Genomic DNA, 22,557 nt, shown 5'->3' on the forward strand with positions numbered 1-22,557 from the left:
TTGCAACTCCGTGGACTGTAGCCCACTAGGTTCCTCTGTCACTGGAATTTTCCAGGCAAGAATACTGGAGTGGTTACCATTTCCTACTCCAGGAGATCTAACCCACGTCTCTTGCATCACCTGCACTGGCAAGCAGATTTTTTACCACTGGCGCCACCTGGGAAGTCTTATATCTCAATGATGGGCAAATATTTCACCTGCACTTTGGTAGGAATAGCCATCATCATGTGTTGAATTGTATTATCCCCATACTTTCTGACTGCTTTCTCCCAAATCAAAGTATGCCCTATAAACTGGAGCAAGAGTTGTAGTCTCAGGCTAGGAAGCAACATTTCTATCTTTTCTACTTCAACTATCAGCTGTTATGCAGTTTCCTGCTTGGTGTCAATGAGAATAGGTCCATCTCCTCCATGAGCTGTTGGGTGGGTTCTCTGCTTTCTCCACATTGACCTAAGAGGTCTAGGAGTCATCAAAAACAAATCTCAAACTTCAGGTTCCGGTCAAGATTACTCACAGATCAACAGACAGAAGTCTTATATTCAAGTATTGAATTAAGGGCTACAAAGGTAAGGATTACAGAAATTGATAATCTTACACAGAAAAATATTACAATATATGAGAAACTCTCTTGACCAGCCTTCATTTACCCAGCTTGCTAACTGAACCCACACTCTCCATTTCCTCTCCCTCTTCTACAGGGACAGATGCCCACAGTGTGCTGAAAACTCTCAGAATGTGGCCTGCTCTCTGGTCCACCCCTCACAGTCCTGCTCCCCAATGCTGAGTGTCTCTTCCCCCCAAATCAGCAGTATTTGCTGATTAGGGGAGTTTTGTTACTGTAATTAATTTAATTACCTATTACACAAATAGTGAAAGCAAAAACAAAAGCTAAAGTATCTTTAAAAATTTCTCCAAAAGCTTTGAAAGACTTAATAAAGGCAAATCACTATGTAACCCTGGTGTTGAAATAGACAAAGATAAGAGAAATACAAAAAACTGATGAAAATCATAAAATACAGAACAATGGCTCTCAAACTTTAGCTTGGAGGACTTATAAAAACAGACTGCAGAGCCCCACCCTCTTAGTTTCCGATTCAGTGAGTCTGGGGTGAAAACAAAGAATTTGCATGCTAGAAAGTTCCATGTGATGCCAATGCTGTTCATCTGGAAACCACACTTTGAAAACTATTGCTTTCAATTCTCTAAAGTTATAATCTACACTACAGAAATAAAGTATAAACTGAAAATGATTTGCTATAGATGTAATAGATTTAAGAAAGACGCATTGTTCCAATCAGCAAACCCATTCAAAGGAAAGGCCTTGGCCCTAATCCAAAGACATTTATGTTTTGAGTTAAGACATTAGTGTAATGTATACATCATCTTTTATGAGCTATACTGACTTTTTCAATTAATGGATAAACTATGAGAAACAAACTCATCAGAAGAGATCTGTCAGATACAAGTGATAAAATTATTACCAGAGCCTAAAAATGCCTTCCCAGGTGGCTCAGTGGTAAAGAATCTGCCTGCCGATTAGACGCAGGTTCAATCCCTGGGGTGGGTAGATCCCCTGGAGTAGGACATGGCAAGCCACTCCAGTATGCTTGCTTGGGAAATCCCATGGACAGTGGAACCTGGTGGGCTACAGTCCATGGAGTTGCAAAGAGTCAGACATGATTTAGCGACTAAACAACAACAAAAATCCCTTCATTTCACTATTTGTAAAAGGAGAATTCTAATGTGTAGAATTGGTTAAAAAATTTGCTAAAGTCTCAAGCTTACAGTATCAGTGAAGCCTTTAAAATAAAAATTTATGTATCATTATCTAAACTTACTTATGAGATTTCTGTATTGGAGGATTAAAATATACATTGTCAGCCAAGTGGCAGAGTCAATAGAGATCTGTCCTCATATTCAAAGTTGCTTTTTCTCCAACCTTACAACATGGCAGTATGATCTTTGGAAGAGTTCAAGACAAATTAGCAACAACATTTGGCTCCCAATCAATCTACATGTCTGCAAAATAGAAAATGCCAAAATTCATTCAGCTATTTAAAACTAGATGGACTATAAGCATTATATCTGCTGTTTTGAATAAGACTGTAAGCACACCCAAAGACATACTTACCATTAAATGGCTAGTTTATTGAATATAGGGCATTATAAGAGAGCTGGTCTACCCACACTGAAGCAAAGTTTTTGGCAACACAACCCTGTTTAGGCAAGAAATCTGTGGAGAACAGATGACAGAAAAATTCACAGATGGATGCAGTAGACTAAGTAAAATGGAGAACACCATGTTCAGGGAGCATCAAAGCAGCAGCCTAGGTATATGCTGAAGTAATGTATCTGAAGATGTGGCATATATGGACTGCTTGGAAACAAGATAAACTACTCAGTGACAGCAATCACCATTATGATCATGCAAGCTTACTGTTTTAGAAATTAGAGGTACAGACAAAAGCATTTTATCTTTGCCTAAGAAGGTGCTGATATGTAACGCAGTATCATATGAATTCCAAAAGTAAAGAGGACCATATTTGATAAAGTATAAAGGAATTCAAATGGCCAGTTTTACACACTCAATCTAATATGTTTAGAACACTAGCTCCAATTAGTATTATAGTATTTGAGGTCAGGGAACAGTTTGTGAAGATTTGCAATAACTATTCTGTTTCTTTAGAAAGTGATTCAGAAGTAAATAAAGGCCTAACATCATGTTAGCAGTAAGCTATAGACCTAGAAATGGTTAGGGTGGTCACTATAAGACAAAACAAAACCAAAAACATAAAACAACAAGTGCTGGTGAGGATGCAGAGAAACTAGAACCCTTGTGTACTGTTGGTGGAAATGTAAAATGATGCAGCTGCTATGAAAAACTGTATGAAGTTACTCAAAAAATTAAAAATAGAACTGTCAAATGATCCAGTAATCCTACCTCTGTGTATATACCCAAAAGAACTGAAATCAATATCTTGAAGAGATATTTATACACCCATGTTCTCTACAGCATTATGCACAATAGCCAAGAAGTGGAAGCAACCTAAACGCCCATTAATAAATAAATGGATAGGATGGGTTGTGAGTTTTGGATTAGTAGATGCAAATTATTATATATGAAATGAATAAACAAGGTCCTACTATAAGCACAGGGAAGTATATTCAATACCCTGTAATAAACAACAATGGAAAGGAATGTGAAAAAAATATATACATGTGTAAACTGAATTACTTTGCTGCGCAGCAGAAATTAACACAGTATAAGTCAAATATACTTCAATTTAAAAAACCACTGAAGAAAAAACTATTACTTCAGTAAAATAAATTTTAAAAAATAAATGCATAAATAGTATACACATAAAGGCACACCTTGAAGCCATTGCAGGTTTGGTTCCAGACCACCGCAATAAAATGAATATCACCAACAAAGTGAGTCATGTGATTTTTTTTGGTTTTCCAATGTATATAAAAGCTACATTGACACTAAACTACAGTCTATTATATGTGCAACACCATTGCGTCTAAAAGATACTTTATTGCTAAAAAATATTAACCATCTGAGCCTTTAGTGGATCATAACTTTTTGCAATAGGAATATCAAGACACTGTAACAAATATAATAATAATGAAAAAGCTTGAAATATTGGGAGAATTATCAAAATGTGACACAAAGACAAGAAATGAGTATGTACTGTTGGAAAAACTGGCATCAACAGATTTTTTGAGTGCAGGGTTGTCATAAACCTTCAATTTGTAAAAAAAAAAAAGTGCACTACCTGAGATGCACAATAAAACGAAGTGCAATAAAATGAGGTATGCCTGTACAATGGAACATTATTGAAGGCGATCCTGTCATATTCTACAACACCTTGATGACACTACAGTATGTGAAATAAGACAGTCACAAAATCACAAATACTGAATGATCATATGTATATGAGATGTTTAAAATAGTAAAATTCTTAGAAAGTGGAATTGCCATTACCAGAGGCTAAGGGGACGGAAGAAAGGAGAATTATTCTTCAAGGGTGTAAAGTTTCAGTTCTGCAAGCTGAAGAAGTTCTAGAGGTCTGTTGTACTACAATGAGCATACATTTAATGTACTGTACTGGAAAATGGTGAGTCTGCTTAGAGAAAAGCCATAGAAATAAAAACATCTTGAAAACTCTGGTAAGTTCACAGAAAAAGTACTGAAAAGGTTCACTCTAACTTGCTTAAGAAATAATATAATCTCACAAGAGTAGATTCAATATGAATCATTATAATCTCTCAGTAACACTAATTTCTATAAAATTCTAGGAACCTATGACTTAAATTTGTTACTTCTAATGGAAAGAGATATGGCATATCAGAATTACTTGGAGGGCTTTTAAAATATTTCTTACTCTCAGCCAGAGAGATGCTCCCACTACAGTGAGCCATCATTACTGAGGCAACTGTGCTGTATTCTTCAACTGTGCTGGGACTGAAAACAGATTAAGAATTATGTTTTTATTTAAATGATAGTTTAAATCAGTAATAAAAATATTCATTTTAATCACTTTTCCTATAATAAGAAAATTACACATAGTGTTTGATATAATTAAACTTTCTTCACACTATGAAGCTAAACATGTGTTCTATTTTCTGAATGCATACATAAGATATTGTAAATGTGGCTGCTTGAACAATGAACAATCTTTGTCATGAGGCCACATATTCATTTGGGCTGGGCACCGATGGAGAACAGGATCAACAATATCTGGAAAACGCAGGCAGAAATACCTCTCAGGACTTCTGAAATATTGTGTCCATAACATTACGCTTTTTGACAGCCCTTTCCTATGTGCATTTATCTCAAGATGCCTTTTTGCCATGATCTCCTCTCTTCCTCAAAGCATTTTTCTCACTGTTTCTTTTCCATATTTGAGAAAGGTGAAGAACTAAATTTTCCACACCCAAACTTTCAGAAGCAAAATAAACAGTTATCTCTCATTTCCATATATTGCTGCTTCATTTCCAAGCAAACAAAGCTACATTTTAAGAACCCAGGGTTAATTGAATCTTTTCACACTAACTTCACTTCAGTGCATTTTTCTTATATCATATTTTTAAAATCTATAGATAAGTATCCAATAGTACCGTAAAATTAAGCATTGACCTATATTCTCTATTGGTAACATTTTCTTAAAGATTATATAAATATGCTATTTTACATGGAAATTATACATTAATAACTTCAATTCTGTAAGGGTATATTTCAGCTCTTTTTATCATTCCCTGCCTCCTTTTGTGCTAAATAGATATTGTCTAGTGTACTTTTTTCATTCCTTGGTTGTTTCTTTCACTACAATGTTTTGAGTTATTTTCTTAGTGGTTACTCTGGAAATTACAATTATCATTTTAATTTAAAACATTCTGATTAGGAATGGTACAGACCTAACAGAAGCAGAAGATATTAAGAAGAGGTGGCAAGAATACACAGAAGAACTATACAAAAAAGATCTTCATGACCCAGATAATCACGATGGTGTGATCACTCACCTAGAGCCAGACATCCTGGAATACGAAGTCAAGTGGGCCTTAGGAAGCATCACTACAAGCACAAGTAGTGGAGGTGACAGAATTCCAGTTGACCTATTTCAAATGCTAAAAGATGATGCTGTGAAAGTGCTGCACTCAATATGCCAGCAAATTTGGAAAACTCAGCAGTGGCCACAGGACTGGAAAAGGTCAGTTTTTGTCACAATCCCAAAGAAAGGCAATGCCAAAGAATGCTTAAATTACCACACAACTGCACTCATCTCGCATGCTAGCAAGGTAATGCTCAAAATTCTCCAAGCCAGGCTTCAACAGTATGTGAACCCTGAACTTCCAGATGTTCAAGCTGGATTTAGAAAAGGCAGAAGAACCAGAGATCAAATTGCCAACATCCACTGGATCATAGAAAAAGCAAGAGAGTTCCAGAAAAACATCTATTTCTGCTTTATTGACTATGCCAAAGCCTTTGACTGTGTGGATCACAACAAACTATGGAAATTTCTTCAAGAGATGGGAATACCAGTCCACCTGACCTGCCTCCTGAAAAATCTATATGCAGGTCAAGAAGCAACAGTTAGAACTCATAAAACAAAAGACTGGTTCGAAATCAGGAAAGGAGTACACCAAGGCTATGTATTGTCACCCTGCTTGTTTGATTTATATGCAGAGTACATAATGAGAAATGTAGGATTGGATGAAACACAAGCTGGAATTAAGACTGCCGGGAGAAATATCCATAATCTCAGATATGACACCACACTTATGGCAGAAAGCGAAGAAGAACTAAAGAGCCTCTTGATGAAAGTGAAAGAGGAGAGTGAAAAAGTTGGCTTAAAACTCAACATTCAGAAAACTAAGATCATGGCACCTGGTCCCATCGCTTCATGGCAAATAGATGAGAAACAATGGAAACAGTGACAAACTTTATTTTGGGGGGGTCCAAGATCACTGCAGATGGTGACTGCAGCCATGAAATTAAAAGATGCTTGCTCCTTGGAAGAAAAGCTATGACCAACCTAGACAGGATATTAAAAAGCAGAGACGTTACTTTGCCAACAAAGGTCCATCTAGTCAAAGCTGTGGTTTTTCCAGTAGTCATGTATGGATGTGAGAACTGGACTCTAAAGAAAGCTGAGCACCACAGAATTGGTGTTTTTGAACTGTAGTGTTGGAGAAGACTCTTAAGAGACCCTTGGACGGCAAGGAGATCCAACCAGTCCATCCTAAAGGAAATCAGTCCTGAATATTCATTGGAAGGACTGATGCTGAAGCTGAAACTCCAATACTTTGGGCACCTGATGTGAACAACTGACTCACTGGAAAAGACCCTGATGCTGGGAAAGATTGTAGGTGGGAGGAGAAGGGGACTACAGATGGTTGGATGATATCACCACAACAATGAACATGAGCTTGAGTAAACTCTGGGAGTTGGTGATGGACAGGGAGGCCGGGCATGCTGCAGCCCATGGGGTCATGCAGAGTCAGACACAACTGAGCGACTGACCTGAACCAAGTCTGGATTAACACTGAAATTTTATAATAATTTAAAACTTGCCTCCAATATGCCTTTGTTTCCTTGCCTTTCTTTTTATTATTATTGTAAAACTACTTCTCTATATGTTACAATCTCATCAATTTACCATTGCTCTTTATTTCATGTTTACTGTCTACTATCCTTTTGTTTCAACCTGAAATATTCCCTATAATGTTTCCTGTAGGGCAAGTTTGCCAGTGACAAACTCAGCTTTTGTTGTAAATGTCTTAATTTCTCCAACGTTGAAAGAGATTTTAGCAAGATATAGAATACCCGGTTAAGTCTTTTTTTCCCTTCAACACTTTGAAAATGTCTTCTAGTGTCCATGGTTTCTGATAAGTCAGCTATCAATATTTTTATTCTGTTGCTTTTAAGATTTCTCTTTCACTTTCATAAATTTGACTATGATGTCTAAATTAGATTTTGATGTCTATGATTTGTCTATATTCGGGTTTAATCTACTTGGAGTATACTAAGTTTCTTCAATACATAAATTAGTATTTTTTCAGCAAGTTTGTGATGCTTTCTGTCATTATTTCTTTTAATATTCTTTTTGCCTTTGTTTTTTTTTTCTTTTCTGCTCTTCTCCTTCTAAGACTCCCATTATGTGTATGTTGATACACTTGCAATGTCCCATAAGTCTCCTGAAGTTGTGTTCACTTTCTACTTCCTTTCTACTCCTCACACTGGATAATCTCTATTGAGCTACATTCAAGTTGACTAATACTTTCTTCTACCAACTCATATCAGTTATTTGAGCCCCTTTAGTAAATTTTTCATTTTTGGTATCATACTTTTTAAACTTCAAAATTTCTATATGGTTCTTTTAAACTAATTTCTATGCTTGTTCATATTCTCTTTGGTAAGATAACAATTTCACACTTTCCTTTAGTTCTTTAGACATGGTTTCACTGAGTTCCTTAAACATATTTACAATAGCTGACTTAAAGTCTTTATCTTTTAAGTCCAAATCTAGACTTTTCTGTTCGGTAGTTTTTCACTTTTTCCCATGTATGTAGCACACTTTTCTATTTCTTAAAGATCTCATAATTTTTGTGTTGAAAGCTAGCCATTTTAAATAATACATTTTAACAATTCTGGTATCAGAATCTTCCACAGTGCCCCGCTAAGACTTTTAATCACTAGCTCTGTTCTTTTTCCTGGTGCTGCTGATTTGTTTAGCACTTTCATGAACTAATTATATATCCCCTGTATTATGTGGCTACTGAGTATTTCAGGCTTTTATTTTTAGGCCTGGCTTCCTAGATCAGTATAATTTAGTGATCAACCAATAACTGGTCAGAAGATTTCTTTAACTGCCTGTGTATCTTCCACCCTTTGCCAGAGAAATGTCTGTGAGAAGTCACACCTCTTAACATCAGGTAGCTTTTAAGATGGCCATAGCTTTCACTTCCTTCTTGCACAGAGCCTCAAAATCAGCCAGAGGTGGATCCTCTCCTTTCCCAGGTCTTTCCTGGGCATATGCAAAGCCTTGCACATCCTATAGTCTTTTGGATACCTTAGAAATACTTGGAGCTTTTCAAAGTTCCCTATGGTTCGCTAATCCTCAAGGATTTCCTTTTAACTTCCTGGCCAAGCTCTTGTTTGCCCCACCAGAAATCATAGCCTTAAATGGTGGAGATGTTGCCAAGGGTGGCTACTGTTTCAGCAAAGTCCAGCGGGTAGGCCTTTTTTCCCCAAACTGAGCTGAGCTCTGAGTCAAATCAACAGTCAATCTCTCTCTGAGAACTGGGTTTTCCCAGGGAGCTGCGAGTTCGAGCAAAACATTAACTGTGCTCTAGATATGGTGCTTTTCATGGACCTCCAAAAGAGGTCAGATCTCTCCATTGTCAACAATGTTGCCAGCTTTTGCTATAGGACAAGCTGGGGAAGGAGGGAAAATGGGAGTGGACACAAATCAGATGCCACTGTCATCATCCATAGTTCAGTAGTTTTCTCTCCAACAGACAATCTTTAGTTCATCCTCTGGCTCTGATCAACAGCCATAATTCTGAAATGGTTGATTTTAGTTGTGTAGCCCATGCTTTTGTTGTGTTATACAGAGAGGGAGTATACTGAGGCCCTCACTCCAGCGATCTAGAAGCCAATCAAGCTCTGTAATATTACAAATCTATCTTCATGTATTTTTTAAAAACAACATTTTAACAAAATTGTTTTAAAAATTATACTTATAAGCATTTAGATCACTGGTTCTCATCTCTAGTAGAAACTTATAAAACATTTTGCAATTTTTTAATTTTTATAATTTTTAAATTATAATTGTAGAATAAAATATGCAATATTTATAGTTAAATAGGAAGAAACTGATCTGTGAGAGGACCAAGATAAACTGCATAAGTAATGTCTCATAGTAGTATATCTTTCCTGTTAAGTAATATGTGAATGATCAGATAGATATAAAGGTGAGTCCATATCATAGTTTTACTCTCAACCCAAAAGGCCTCTCACGTCTTTTTGGACAAGTTCAAGAGAGGAAGAAAGACTATTCCATCTGGTTTTTAACTGGTTAACCAAGGCCAAATTCAATTCAACTCTGATAGGGATAAAAAGAGCCACAAAAGACAGACTGTGAAACTCAACAAAGAAGAATCTGACATCTGAACCTAGGAAGCAACCCTAGCTCCTGAGACTTCTCTGAAGAGACTCAGCACAGAAATAGGGTTTACCTCAGGTTTATCAAAATATCCTGCCAAACCTATGCATTTAAGAGCCTCTGGAAGGCAGGAGACTTACGCCCAAAACCTGAGAACACCAGAAAACTCCTGATTACACGGAACATTAAGTAATAAGAGACCGTCCAAAAGCCTCCATACCTACACTGAAACCAACCACCACCCAAGAGCCAGTAAGCTTCAGAGCAAGACATACCACGCAAATTCTCCAGCAACGCAGGAACATAGCCCTGAACGTCAACATACAGGCTGCCCAAAGTCACACCTAACACATAGACCCATCTCAAAACTCATTACTGGGCACTCCACTGCACTCCAGAGAGAAGAAATCCAGTTTCACGTACCAGAACACCGACGCAAGCTTCCCTAACCAGGAAACCTTGACAAGCCAATCGTCCAACCCCACCCACTGGGTAAAACCTCCACAATAAAAAGGAACCACAGAACACCAGAATACAGAAAGCCCACTCCAGACACAGCAATCTAAACAAGATGAAAAGGCAGAGAAATACCCAACAGGTAAAGGGACATGAAAAATGCCCACCAAGTCAAACAAAAGAGGAGGAGATAGGGTATCTACCTGAAAAAGAATTTAGAATAATGATAATAAAAATGATCCAAAATCTTAAGAGCTTCTGGAAAGGGAAGTTACTCATTACTGTCATCTCTCTTCAACACTCCTGGGTACTAGCAAACCACAAAAAGACCAAAACTGTTAAAATGGGCCAAGAAAGGGAGACACTTTTGAGCAAGATTTTTATTTTCAAGTACACCTCAAGCTTCTCAGGCTTTTCTACTGTTGTGCAACAAGCCACTCCAAAACTCACCGCTCAAAAAAAAATTTTATTTGCTCATAATTCTGCAACGTGGGTTCAAAACTTACTGCTCAAAAAGAAAAAAACAAAACCACCTATTTTATTTGCTCATAATTCTGCAAACTAGGCTAGGCTCAGCTAAGCAGTTCTTCTTCTCATCCTGCTGATGATCACTTACACAATTGCTTTGAGCTGGAAGATAGGAACTGGGCTTAACTAGAATACTAGGATTAGGGTGGCTGGGCTTCTGTCTCTAAGTAATTCCAGAGCCTCTCTGATCCTCCTTCCCTTTCCTCCCTGGTACCTTCCTCCCCTCCCCCCTCCTCTTCCTCCCTCTCTCTCCATGTTGCCTCAGTTCAACACAATTACTCTAGGAAGATAGCCAGATTTCTGACATAATGGTTTAGGTCTCCCAAAAACATAAAAGTTACCTAGTTTTATTAAGGCTTATGCTCAAACTTCAAACAGCTCTAACTCTGTTGCATTCTGTTTGTTAAGTAAAGAAAGTGAAAGTCCCTCAGTTGTGAATGACTCTTTGCAACCCCATGGACTATACAGTCCATGTGAATTCTCCAGGCCGGAATACTGGAGTGGGTAGCCATTCCTTTCTCCAGGGGATCTTCCCAAACCAGGGATCAATCCCAGGTCTCCCGCAATATAGGCAGATTCTTTACCAGCTGAGCCACAAGTAAGGCCCAGTCCAAACTGAAAGAAAAAAGAGTGCACAAGGGTGTGAATATCCCAGATGTGATTCATTGTAACCATCAACATAATAGACTACTAAAACATTAAAGCCAATGTTCAGATGACTAGAACGGAAACAACCACAAGAAACTATAGATGGCTAGAGTTAAATGAAGACTTAGCAATTATAGTCAAATTTTATTCTGTTCCTTTCCATACTGAAGGTCAATCTAGGTTCGGTAAGAATCTTAATTATAGGCGAAAGGAAATGAACCTGAAAACCACTTATAAGCCATATGACCTTGGATAAGTCTTTCATCCTCTACAAGCCTCAGTTCCTCAACTGTAAAATGTAAAATCATACAGGCCTTGCTTATGTTATAAGAAGATTGTACAGAGTAAATAAAACAAGAAATGAGAAAGAGCTCTAAAAACAAAACTGCTATACAAATAAAAGGAAGTAATGTTTATCTGACAGGATCCTAGGTATAGTAAATCTAGTTAGGCACCATTCTCTCTTAATAAAATTATAATAGTCATAGTTAATTACCTGATATGCTAAATTATAATACTACCACAGCAATATTATTGTATATAGTAATGGGCTAAAATTATTTATCACTAATATAGAGAACAAAAACACTAAAACTATGATTTATTGTTGTCTGATTATATGTCAGGTGCTGCTAAATACTCCAAGTAAACTATAACTAATCCTTACAATAACTCAACAAAGTAGTTATTATCTCCCTTTTTCAAATAAATAAACTGAGTCAGGAAATTGACAACTTAGAGTAACATGACAACAGTCACACAGCTAATAAGTGGAAAATCCATTTTCAATGTTTAATGTACAATACGTGTTTGATAAATGCTTCTCATCTAAATTAAGGAGAAATAAACAAACCTAGGACTATCTGGCTTTAAAGTAACTACAACTAACTCCATCAAAATATCTCTCTCAATCACAACTCTTCTTTATTTGCAGGTGAAACTGGAATTACAGCAAACATATCTAACATGAGCAATTCACCACCTTTCTCATATGCAAAATGGTTTCCAGTCAGAAAACTACCACCATTTTTTAAAATATCTAATCTTTAACCCATGTATTGAATCATGACTTATAATGGTCTTATTATAATTTAGGAGTATCAATTGAAAAAAATGATACATTCTATATTCTATTTTTCTATTACATTCAATATTTCTAAAAGATCAAACCAAAAAGAGAAAAATAGCAAATATTTTTAAATGGCAAAATATGTAGAGTATTAATTATAAATAAAAGTTTATGTCCCTCTATTAAGAAGAAATCTTGAAATTTAAAAGAAGGAAGGAGGAGGAAAAGAAGACATTGTCCAACAGGAAAGGGTACTAATGATATAAGTGGACAATCACCAAAAGAAATAAAATGACTAATATGCTTTTTAAAAAATTTGCCATTAGTTACCAAAGAAATGCAAATACAAGTGAGATTTTTTTTTCCCAACTATCTGACTGGCATAAATACAAAAAAAAAATTACAAAAAGTGATCACACCTAGTATAAGAAAGCATGCAAAGAAATTAAACATTAAAGTGTTACTGTTCCAAGTATGAAGTGGCATGATCCATCTAGAGAGCAATTTGGTAGTTGATAAAAACACTGAACTGTACACAGCCTTCTACTTAAGCAATTACATTCCTAAGAACTCATTTAAAGAAAATTATTGGATGAAGCACAAGGATGTATGTACAGTAATTAACCATAAACCCAAAATACAGAATATAACCTAAATGTCTAGCTAGAGAGCTGCTTAAGTAGATATGCCAAAAAGAATGCATATGATATTATTATCATGAAAGGATATGAGTGTTAAAAGTTAAAAAACAAATCACATGACAACTTTTAAGAGAATATGCACATATTTCTGTGTTTATAAGAGAAAGGAAACATGCACATGTGTGGCCAGAAGCATACCCAAGAATGCCATACAAACTCACTAGGGAAATTGTGAGATGTGACAGCAATCTTGTGAGCAGATGGGTAGTAAGCTTTGAGGAGAATGCTTTTTTTTTTAACTCCCTTTGTGTGTGTCTAGTCAATCAGTCGTGCCTGATTCTTTGCAACCCCATGGACTGTAGCCTACCAGGCTCCTCTATCCATGGGATTCTCTAGGCAAGAATATTGGAGCAGGTTGCCATTCCCTTCTCCAGGGGATCTTCCTGACCCAGGGACCGACCCCAGGTCTCCCACATTGCTGGCAGATTCTTTACCATCTGAGTCACCAGGGAAGCCTTTCTGTATTTTCTGAATGTTTTATGTTAAGCATATATAACTTCTGAAATAATAACAAAATAATTTTCATTTAAAATAATGCCAAATGTCATAACCCTGAGGCTCTGTAAACTTTCAAATGTTATTACCTTTAATTTAAAATATTGATTAAAAAGCAGTTAATATGTTCACTGAATCAAAGTTTAATTTCATTCCTCTTTCAAATGACAGCTTCAAATCATAAATCCTTCACAGCTGTTCTTATTACAAATCATTTAACATTTTTAATTTTGCTAGATTTCTCTTAAAAATAAAAGGAAAGCAGAAATATTTAAGTGCTTCAAACTATACTTAGTATAAATGTGCTATGTCTTTAAGAAATACTTTGCATATATAAGGGATATACATTATTTTTTTTAGACATAATGCTATTGCACACTTAACAGACTACAGAACAGTGTAAACACAACTTTTATATGCAAACTGGTAAACAAAAAAACTTGTGTGACTCATTTATTACAATGTTTCCTTTACTGCAAAGCTCTGGAACTGAATATGCAATATCTCTAAGGCATGACTGTATCATTTAGTAGCCACTATGCTGTACCAAGCACTGAATTATGTACTTCATATATATCCTTTTTTAAATTTTCATAAGGATGCAAGGCAAAAGTCATTATCCTCATATTACACAGCCATACAGAGAAGGACAAGTACTGTGCAATGTCCCTTATGTGTAGAATCTAAAAAATAAAACTACTAGTAAACACAACAAAAAGAAACAGACTCATAGATATAGAGAACTAACTAGTGATTACCAGTAGGGAGAGGAAAGAAGGGTGGGACAAGATGGGGCTAGGGCATTAAAAGGTACAAACTATTATGTAAAAAACAAATAAGCTCCAAGGATATACTGTACAACTATAACAACTATAAACGGAGTATAACCTTTAAAATTGTGAATCATAATGCTGTATACTTACTTATATAATACTGTACATCAACTATATTTCAATCAAAAAATTTAAAAATAAAAAAGGTAAAAAACTGTTGACACATTAAATGTGTAGAAAGCTATGATTTGAGTCTAAACAATTACTCTTATCTTGAATACGTGATAAACTTCTCAGTTCAGTTCAGTCGCTCAGTCGTGTCCCACTCTGCAACCCCATGGAATGCAGCATGCCAGGCCTCCCTGTCCATCACCAACTCCTGGAGTTTACACAAGCTCACGTCCATTGTGTCGGTGATGCCATCCAACCATCTCATCCTCTGTGGTCCCCTTCTCCTCCCACCTTCAATCCTTCCCAGCATCAGGGTCTTTCAAATGAGTCAGTTCTCTGCATCAGGTGGCCAAAATATTGGAGTTTCAGCTTCAGCATCAGTCCTTCCAATGAATGTTCAGGACTGATTTCCTTTAGGATGAACTGGTTGGATCTCCTTGCACTCCAAGAGACTATCAAGAGTCTTCTCCAACACTACAGTTCAAAAGCATGAATTCTTCAGTGCTCAGCTTTCTTTATAGCCCAACTCTTAACACCCATCATGACTACTGGAAAAACCATAGCCTTGACTAGATGGACCTTTGTTGGCAAAGCAACGTCTCTGCTTTTTAATATGCTGTCTAGGTTGGTCATAACTTTTCTTCCAAGGAGCAAGCTTCTTTTAATTTCATGGCTGCAGTCACCATCTGCAGTGATTTTGGAGCCCCCAAAAATAAAGTCTGCCACTGTTTCCACTGTTAACCCATCTATTTGCCATGAAGTGATGGGACCAGATGCCATGATCTTAGTTTTCTGAATGAGTTTTAAGCCAACTTTTTCACTCTCCTCTTTCACTTTCATCAAGAGGCTCTTTAGTTCTCCTTTGCTTTCTGCCAACCATCATTAAATTTCATGATGTTTTTGCTGAATCTGTGATGAAATTTATTATCTATTTGCAGATATGTAATTCCATAGACTGTTACAATAAGGCTTGGGTAAGTTGAATACATATTCTGGAATTCATTATTATCAAAGACTCTAGAGTTCTGTAATATGATGAAGGAAGCATTCCATGACACTATTAGCATTACTCATAAATGCTACTGAAATCTAGAATTTTCAAGGCTCTATACATAGACAGTAGCTGATGAAACAACTTTTAAGAATGGATATGCTTAACTGCAGCTTCCCTGGTGACTCAGATGGTAACGAATCTACCTGCAAATGCAGGAGATCCTTGTTCAATCCCTGGAAGATCGCCTGGAGTAAGGAATGGCTACCTCCTCCAGTATTCTTGCCTGAAGAACTCCACGGACCGAGGAGTCGGAAGGGCTACCCTGGGGTCACAAATAGTTGAATACACTGAGCGACTAACACACGCTTGACCACCAGGCTTGGGATTATTAAGTACAATTGATATTTTAAATTATATAAAAATGATAATGCCTTTAAATGTCACTTCAACCAAGATTTGATATATTTAATATGAACAGTTTCTATTTTAATTTTTATTAAAAAACTATATTACTACTTTCAAGCCAACTGTCATTGGCCCTCATAAAAAGCCAGCAATTCATGTATCCTGTGTACTGTGTTCAGTCCCTATTCAGTAAGTACTCAGTTGACAAGGAACAGAAGTAAGCAAAGGGCTGGCAGACTAATTTTTATTTCTAGATCCACAATGTTAGTATGAAAAGAGGCAGATAGCCGTGTTTGTCACTTAGAGGGGTAAGTTTGCTTTTCTACAGCCCTTGCACAGAGAAAAGCAGCACAGAGCAGTGGCTCTAAATAAGCCTACCCCCAGTGAAATACTTCCCAGAGCCTCCAAAGGAAAGGAGACAAAGACGGACCTGCTCGGCAGCCTCCAACATTCCCCAAGGCAGCTCCTGCAGAACCTGACTGGAAAATACAATCTGAAAATTACTAATACAGTGGACAGGAACATTGGAGATCACAAGATCTGGGAGTACATGCTAGACTTTCCGCTACCTGCTGTGTAACTGTGTTCAAAAGGTGCATCTTAACCTCTCTTGGACTTGGGTTTTCACATACATAATACTGTCCCAAATAACTAGTTAGTGGGAAAGCTGAGTGAGATGCTGTCCACACAGAAGACCTTTATAGTTTTTGAAGTGTGATCGACGATGTAAATGTAAAGTATATTGTAATTTACATCCCGTATGTTACGCAAAAAGGAGAAGTATTTTTCCTTCCCTATTCCTCCCCCTCCCAAGACAATTTACTTATTTCACATATAACAAAGAAGTTTAAGACTATCAAAATGAAACAAAGTCCAAAAGTCAGATTAAAAGGAAAAAGTGGGAGGAGAGCACATAGAAACTTATTCTCTATGGCTTCTCAGGATGATTCAAGTTATCTTTCACAAACGTTATTTGCAAGCACTTTTAACTGAACTATATTATGGAAACCCTTTTCTCAAGGCCCACACAAGCTTTCACAATTATTAGATATGATATCAATGTCTATATCAGATGCCCTCAATCATGAAGAATGAATGATAAGGAATAAGTATCAGACTCATTCATTAGAAGACAATTCAAATGGTTTAAGAAATATGATAAAGCTGCAAAATTTCCTAAGAAAACTATTTCAAAGAGTCGGCACTGAGTCTCTTTAAATGTACTAACAGTGATGAAGATTATAACTCTTAAGTCATAACTCCTATACATGAGTGCATAGTTTTTGTTAGAAGTCATATTACAAAGATCTTAGACATAGAACTATTTACCTTATCTTTCTTGCAACCTCATATTGATAAAGAATTTTGAAAAACACATAGGGAAATTTTCGGTGCATCCTGTTGTGGACTTTTACAAAACCACAGGTTTGAAATGGAGGAAGTAGCTCCAGCTTATTTCTCAGTCTTAGTTAAGTCTCTTAAACAGCAGACTGTGTGGTTATCTTCCCACAGAAGCTGAAGACTAAAGAAATGTCAAAAGAGCAATGTTTTACCACCTTGAATGGGCTGCATCTTAGTTGCATTCCAACTATGTGGGAAGGTAAAAATGTAATTCAGTTCGGGAACAAACACAGTCTCAAAGCCCAATGATGATGAACCGCGTACGTGTACTCAGACTCGACGCCCATCCCTCTTATGCCCCTCCCACCACCCCCTCCACCACCCCCTCTGCACTTTTCACCTTTCTGAATGCCAATGGAAAGCCTCTCTCTAAAGTACTGCTGTAGTGGAAGCAGAAGTTCACACAAACTGCTGCACCTTCTTACATAACCAACACATTACTGAGTAGGGGAATTATGACATCAGCAGGAGGTTAGCCTATTATTCTACCACGTAATTAATATCTACTGATTCTCACACTACCATGCCATTGGCTGGATTTCATAAGGATAGCTGCTATATTTTACTATCTTTAATTTGAATTGATTCTGATACAGGCTTGAAGCTTAGTAATCTATGAAACAACTATGGAAATGAATGTGGCATATGCACTTAGCTGAGTGCCATTTCAGGGTTAACCACACACAGGCACATGCATGCTGACACGAGGATACTGAAGAAACAGGAAAAGACTAACCTGTCAGGCTCACAATTGCTTTCACTAGAACACCCTCTAAATGCCTAGAAAGTTCACGGTATAGGAGCCTCGACGCCCTTTCTCTCTACTTCCCCCATAGACTGTGTGCGCTAGCTGTTAGTATTTTACAGTGTAGCATGCCTCTAATCCTACTTAAAGGGGCATGGGGAGGAGGATAGGAAGGAGGCGCGCTCTTGTGGTTTCTATAGCCCCAGAGAGCTAAGCTATCTGAAGCATTTAAAAATATTAATTGTAACCATATAATGTGAAGAAGAGTTCTAATATTGTTTTGTCTTAAATATATAAAGTAGTAATGAAAATAAAGTTCCTTACCATATTAGCTACTGTTAACCATTAAGAAATGAAAAACCTATCTCAAAATCTCATATTTAAAATGTTATTGAAAAAATTCCAACATAAGATACCATATTTGACATATTAAAGTACTCTATGTTTTGTGTACATTTACTTCATAATTTATAGAGAACATGGATCAATTACCTCATATTCTTTCCATGAGCCAAACTCAATGTATTCTCTACCATAAAATGCCAGAATGACCAAGTGGCCTAAAATATTAAAAGCAAGAAGAATTAGGTTAACATTAAAAATGAATTCTTTGATATCTAGAAACTATATGATTACTTTAAATTATTGAATCTAGATAAATACTAATTACCATACAAATGAATTATTTTATTGTATTTCTTTGTATATTTTTAAAGCTTCCAAGTAGCCAAAAAAAATATTGTTTTGATTTTGCACAAAAGGAGAGAGATTTTTCAAAGAATTCGAATGCAAGTAAACATTATGAACATAATAATTAGGAAAAAATATAAGTGAGGGAAAATAATGAAGAGAAGAATACTTTGAAAAAAATCTATACTTTTAAACTGTGAAGATGACAGACCAACCAATTCTGAGAGCAGCCTGATACAGAGAAGCAACAGGGAGAACGGATTAGCAGCTAATATATATTTACTTGTTCCTTAAAAATAATAACATTTATTTCTTCAAAATAAAAAAAAAAAAACAGAAATAATATACAAACAGGTCACAAACTGGAGAACTAAGTACATATGATTATTCAGTTTTATGGAAATTTTAAAAAGAAATACTTGGTTTGGAGACGAATGGGCAAGATTATTTTAAAACTAATGATTTTTATTGGCTAATAAATTTAGGGTAACACTGATATACAAAAATGTAATTAAGTATTATTGATATACATTCACATCTTTTTTGCCCTAAATTTGGCCCATGATATCAGATATAAATTAGGTACAGAGTTCTCTATCATTTAGTCAACTGTAAACAGCATCATAGCTGCCTGGCATGCTTTAGTTTTGCTTGTTTTCTTTTTTTCTTTAAAGGTAAAGGTGACATTAAGTGACAGTTGCCATAAATTTTTATGTCGGTCCATTAAACTCTGAAAAATAACAAAGCAAACAGGCACAGCTGAGTATATATGAACAGGGAACAGTCTAAATACACATTTTCAGGGTTACTTAAACAAGACAAGACAAGGATCACTAAAATAATCACAGGTGTTTGCTGTGTATTTAGGTGATTACAAGTCAGTTACAGCAAAAATGCAATAATCAACACTAATTAACACATCAGAGTTCTCAAAAATAACTTGGAAATTTTTAACCCTATTATCAGATTTTCCTGTTACTTTATTATCATCATGAAATATATTTTCTGACATGAGGCATTATTGTACATATTTATTTTAAACTAAATGACTACATGGGCTTCCCAGGTAACGCAAGTGGTAAAGAAACACCTGTCAATGCAGGAGACATAGAGAGACACAGTTTCTATCCCTAAGTAGGGAAGATCTCCTGGAGGATGGCATGGCAACCCATTCCACTATTTTTGCCTGGAGGATCCCATGGGGAGAGGAGATGGGCGGGCTACACTCTATAGGGTCGCAAGAGTCAGATACGACTGAAGCAACTTAGCATGCACACACACAAGTGACTAAATACTTCATAATAACTTTAAGCAAAATGACTATGAGTGATACGTCCTACAATTAGATTTTTCTAAGATAACTCTACCAGTTCCTTTAGCTCTAATTCTTTTCTTCAACCACATTCACCTGTACCTAACTTGAATGCTGCTGCTGCTAAGTCACTTCAGTCGTGTCCGACTCCGTGTGATCCCATAGATGGCAGCCCACCAGGCTCCCCCATCCCTGGGATTCTCCAGGCAAGAACACGAGTGGGTTGCCATTTCCTTCTCCAATGTGTGAAAGTGAAACATGAAAGTGAAGTTGCTCAGTCGTGTCTGATTCTTAGCGACCCCATGGACCACAGCCTACCAGGCTCCTCCATCCATGGGATTTTCCAGGCAAGAGTACTGGAGTGGGGTGCCACTGCCTTCTCCACCTAACTTGAATATCAAGTAAGAAAAGTCAAGATAATCTACAGTTATCTGTGTCTTCTACTCCTCTCCAGACAAGTTACAAGTAACATCTCCTCTTTGAAGACATATTCCACTACCTCATTCTAATACTAACACAACTGTTTAGGATCTCTTCATGTCTTGAATTATCACAAGTTTCTCAGCCTCCATATCAGTTCACTGATAATACAAATCTTTGCCACTTATAATCTTAACTTTAAAATCCAATTCATTCTTTAGAGCCTGTTCTCATATAATATTATTCAATTACTCATTTAAGAAAGAATTGCAACTGTTAGGTGCCACATATACTAATATTTAATATACATGATCCACACACACAAGCAGCTCACTCACTGCCATGACAATCACAGCAAGATGCTCCCTCCTTCAAAACTCCACACCAGCCCCACAAGAACTTATTATCCTTCTATACCCTACAATGACTTTCTTCTCATCTCTGGCCCAGATAATCCCAGTATCTTCATCTTGCCCTTTAACACTGAGTCACTACTATGTGCTTAGCAATATGCTAGAAGTTGATTAGGTACTCAATGCCAAACAAAACAGAGTATTTTTTTTGTATTCAGGTCCCACCCCATTTGCTCCCACATACTATGCTAACTTTCTCAGTGTCTTTATAACTGTCCTTTATGTTATGTTAGACGCTCAGTCATGTCAGACTCTTTGTGACCCATGGACTGTAGACCGCCAGGTTTGCCTGTCCAGGGAATTCTCCAGGCAAGAATAGTGGAGTGGGTAGCCATTCCCTCTCCAGGGGATCTTCCCAACCCAGTGATTGAATCTGGGTCTCCTGCATTGCAGGCAGATTCTTTAACATCTGATTCTCCTGGTTCCCACGTGAGTAAGTCCTTCCCCATATACCTAGACAACACACCTCCCTAAAAACATTTAAGATCCATATCATCATACTTTGCCTCCTTCCTAAAGACTTCTCTGACTACTCAAGGCCAGAATCTTTTCTCATCCCCAATGTTGTATATCCCTGTAATACTAAGAGTCTCTGATCACTCAACAAGTAATTAGCTATGAACTTAGCAGGGTGTCAACTTCAAAGGATATGATGTATCTTCATGTCACTTTATGAAGTTAATTTTTTTGGAAGGCACTATAGGGGAAACTGGTAAAGTGGCTCTAAAGACAAAACCCCCGGCTAATTATCTGCCTTGATCATATATTAGCACAGACTTTGGAACTGAATTTGTAAAGTAATTCATTTATGATTAGCAGACTTTTTGGTCCCAGAGCCAGTCTCGATCTTAAATTTTTCGAGAATACCAAAGAATTTTTGTTTATGTGTATTATACCAAGCTGTGCAGTGGTATATAATTTATCAGCCAACTTTCCTCCCTTCACCCTCAAAAATGCCAAATTTGTGGTTTCAACTCATTTCATAATGTAAATATTCCCAATATAGCTAGTTTCAAGTTAGCAATGTGACAACTGAGTAAAGATTTAAGAAGATATGAATAACACTGGCTCTCTCCAGCTATTAAAAGGAGCTTCAGTTCACTACTGGTTATGTCTGTTCATTTATCATATTAGAAAATAAAATGGAAGGAGAAAGTTCAAGAAAATGGCATAGGAAGATCCTACACTCTTCCCATGGATAAACCAAACCTACAGCTACATATGGAATAATTCCCTCTGGGCAAAAAAATTAAAACTAAAAATTCTGCCAGCAAACAGTAAAAGGGCAAACAGTAAAAAAGGCCGGATCACAACAGGGAGCAGAGGCAGCCTCACCAAGAACCTCATCCCAGCATGGCAACCTGCAACTGGGAGGGATTTCACAAATCCAGAGCTTTTCCCTCAGAAGGAAGAGGTGCATGCCCCATATCAGGCACCCCAACCCTTAGGACATGAAACAGAGACAAGCCTCCAAAACATCTGGCTATGAAAACAATTGGGCTCACACCCAAGAGACCCAAAGGACTGTAGGGAGCTGGTATACTTTAAAGGGCTTGAGCTCACACTCACTCTCTCCAGACACCAGCACAAAACCAGCAGTTTGAAAACTCCTAGGCTGGATGTGAATAATATGCACTCATAGTCTTAAAGCATCTACCAGAAGGA

The 22,557-nt window shown here is 36.9% G+C and overlaps 1 protein-coding gene across 9 annotated transcripts in view; it reads right to left on the minus strand.

Annotated features, from left to right (window-relative positions):
* Positions 1-22,557, minus strand: part of RFX3 (regulatory factor X3) — a 427,651-nt gene that overhangs the window by 247,212 nt on the left and 157,882 nt on the right. For 2 of the 9 annotated variants that reach the window (XM_020879414.2, XM_070480418.1), the window contains exon 2: positions 18,550-18,617. The exons of 6 other annotated variants lie outside the window; for them this stretch is intronic. The gene's annotated coding sequence lies outside the window, so the exon portion shown is untranslated. Of the gene's footprint in view, positions 1-17,652; positions 17,755-18,549; positions 18,618-22,557 lie in introns of those variants that run through there. One more of the 9 variants, XM_020879412.2, reaches the window with a different exon arrangement.

The sequence above is a fragment of the Odocoileus virginianus genome, chromosome 18, assembly GCF_023699985.2.
Source record: "Odocoileus virginianus isolate 20LAN1187 ecotype Illinois chromosome 18, Ovbor_1.2, whole genome shotgun sequence".
Lineage (NCBI taxonomy): Eukaryota > Metazoa > Chordata > Mammalia > Artiodactyla > Cervidae > Odocoileus > Odocoileus virginianus.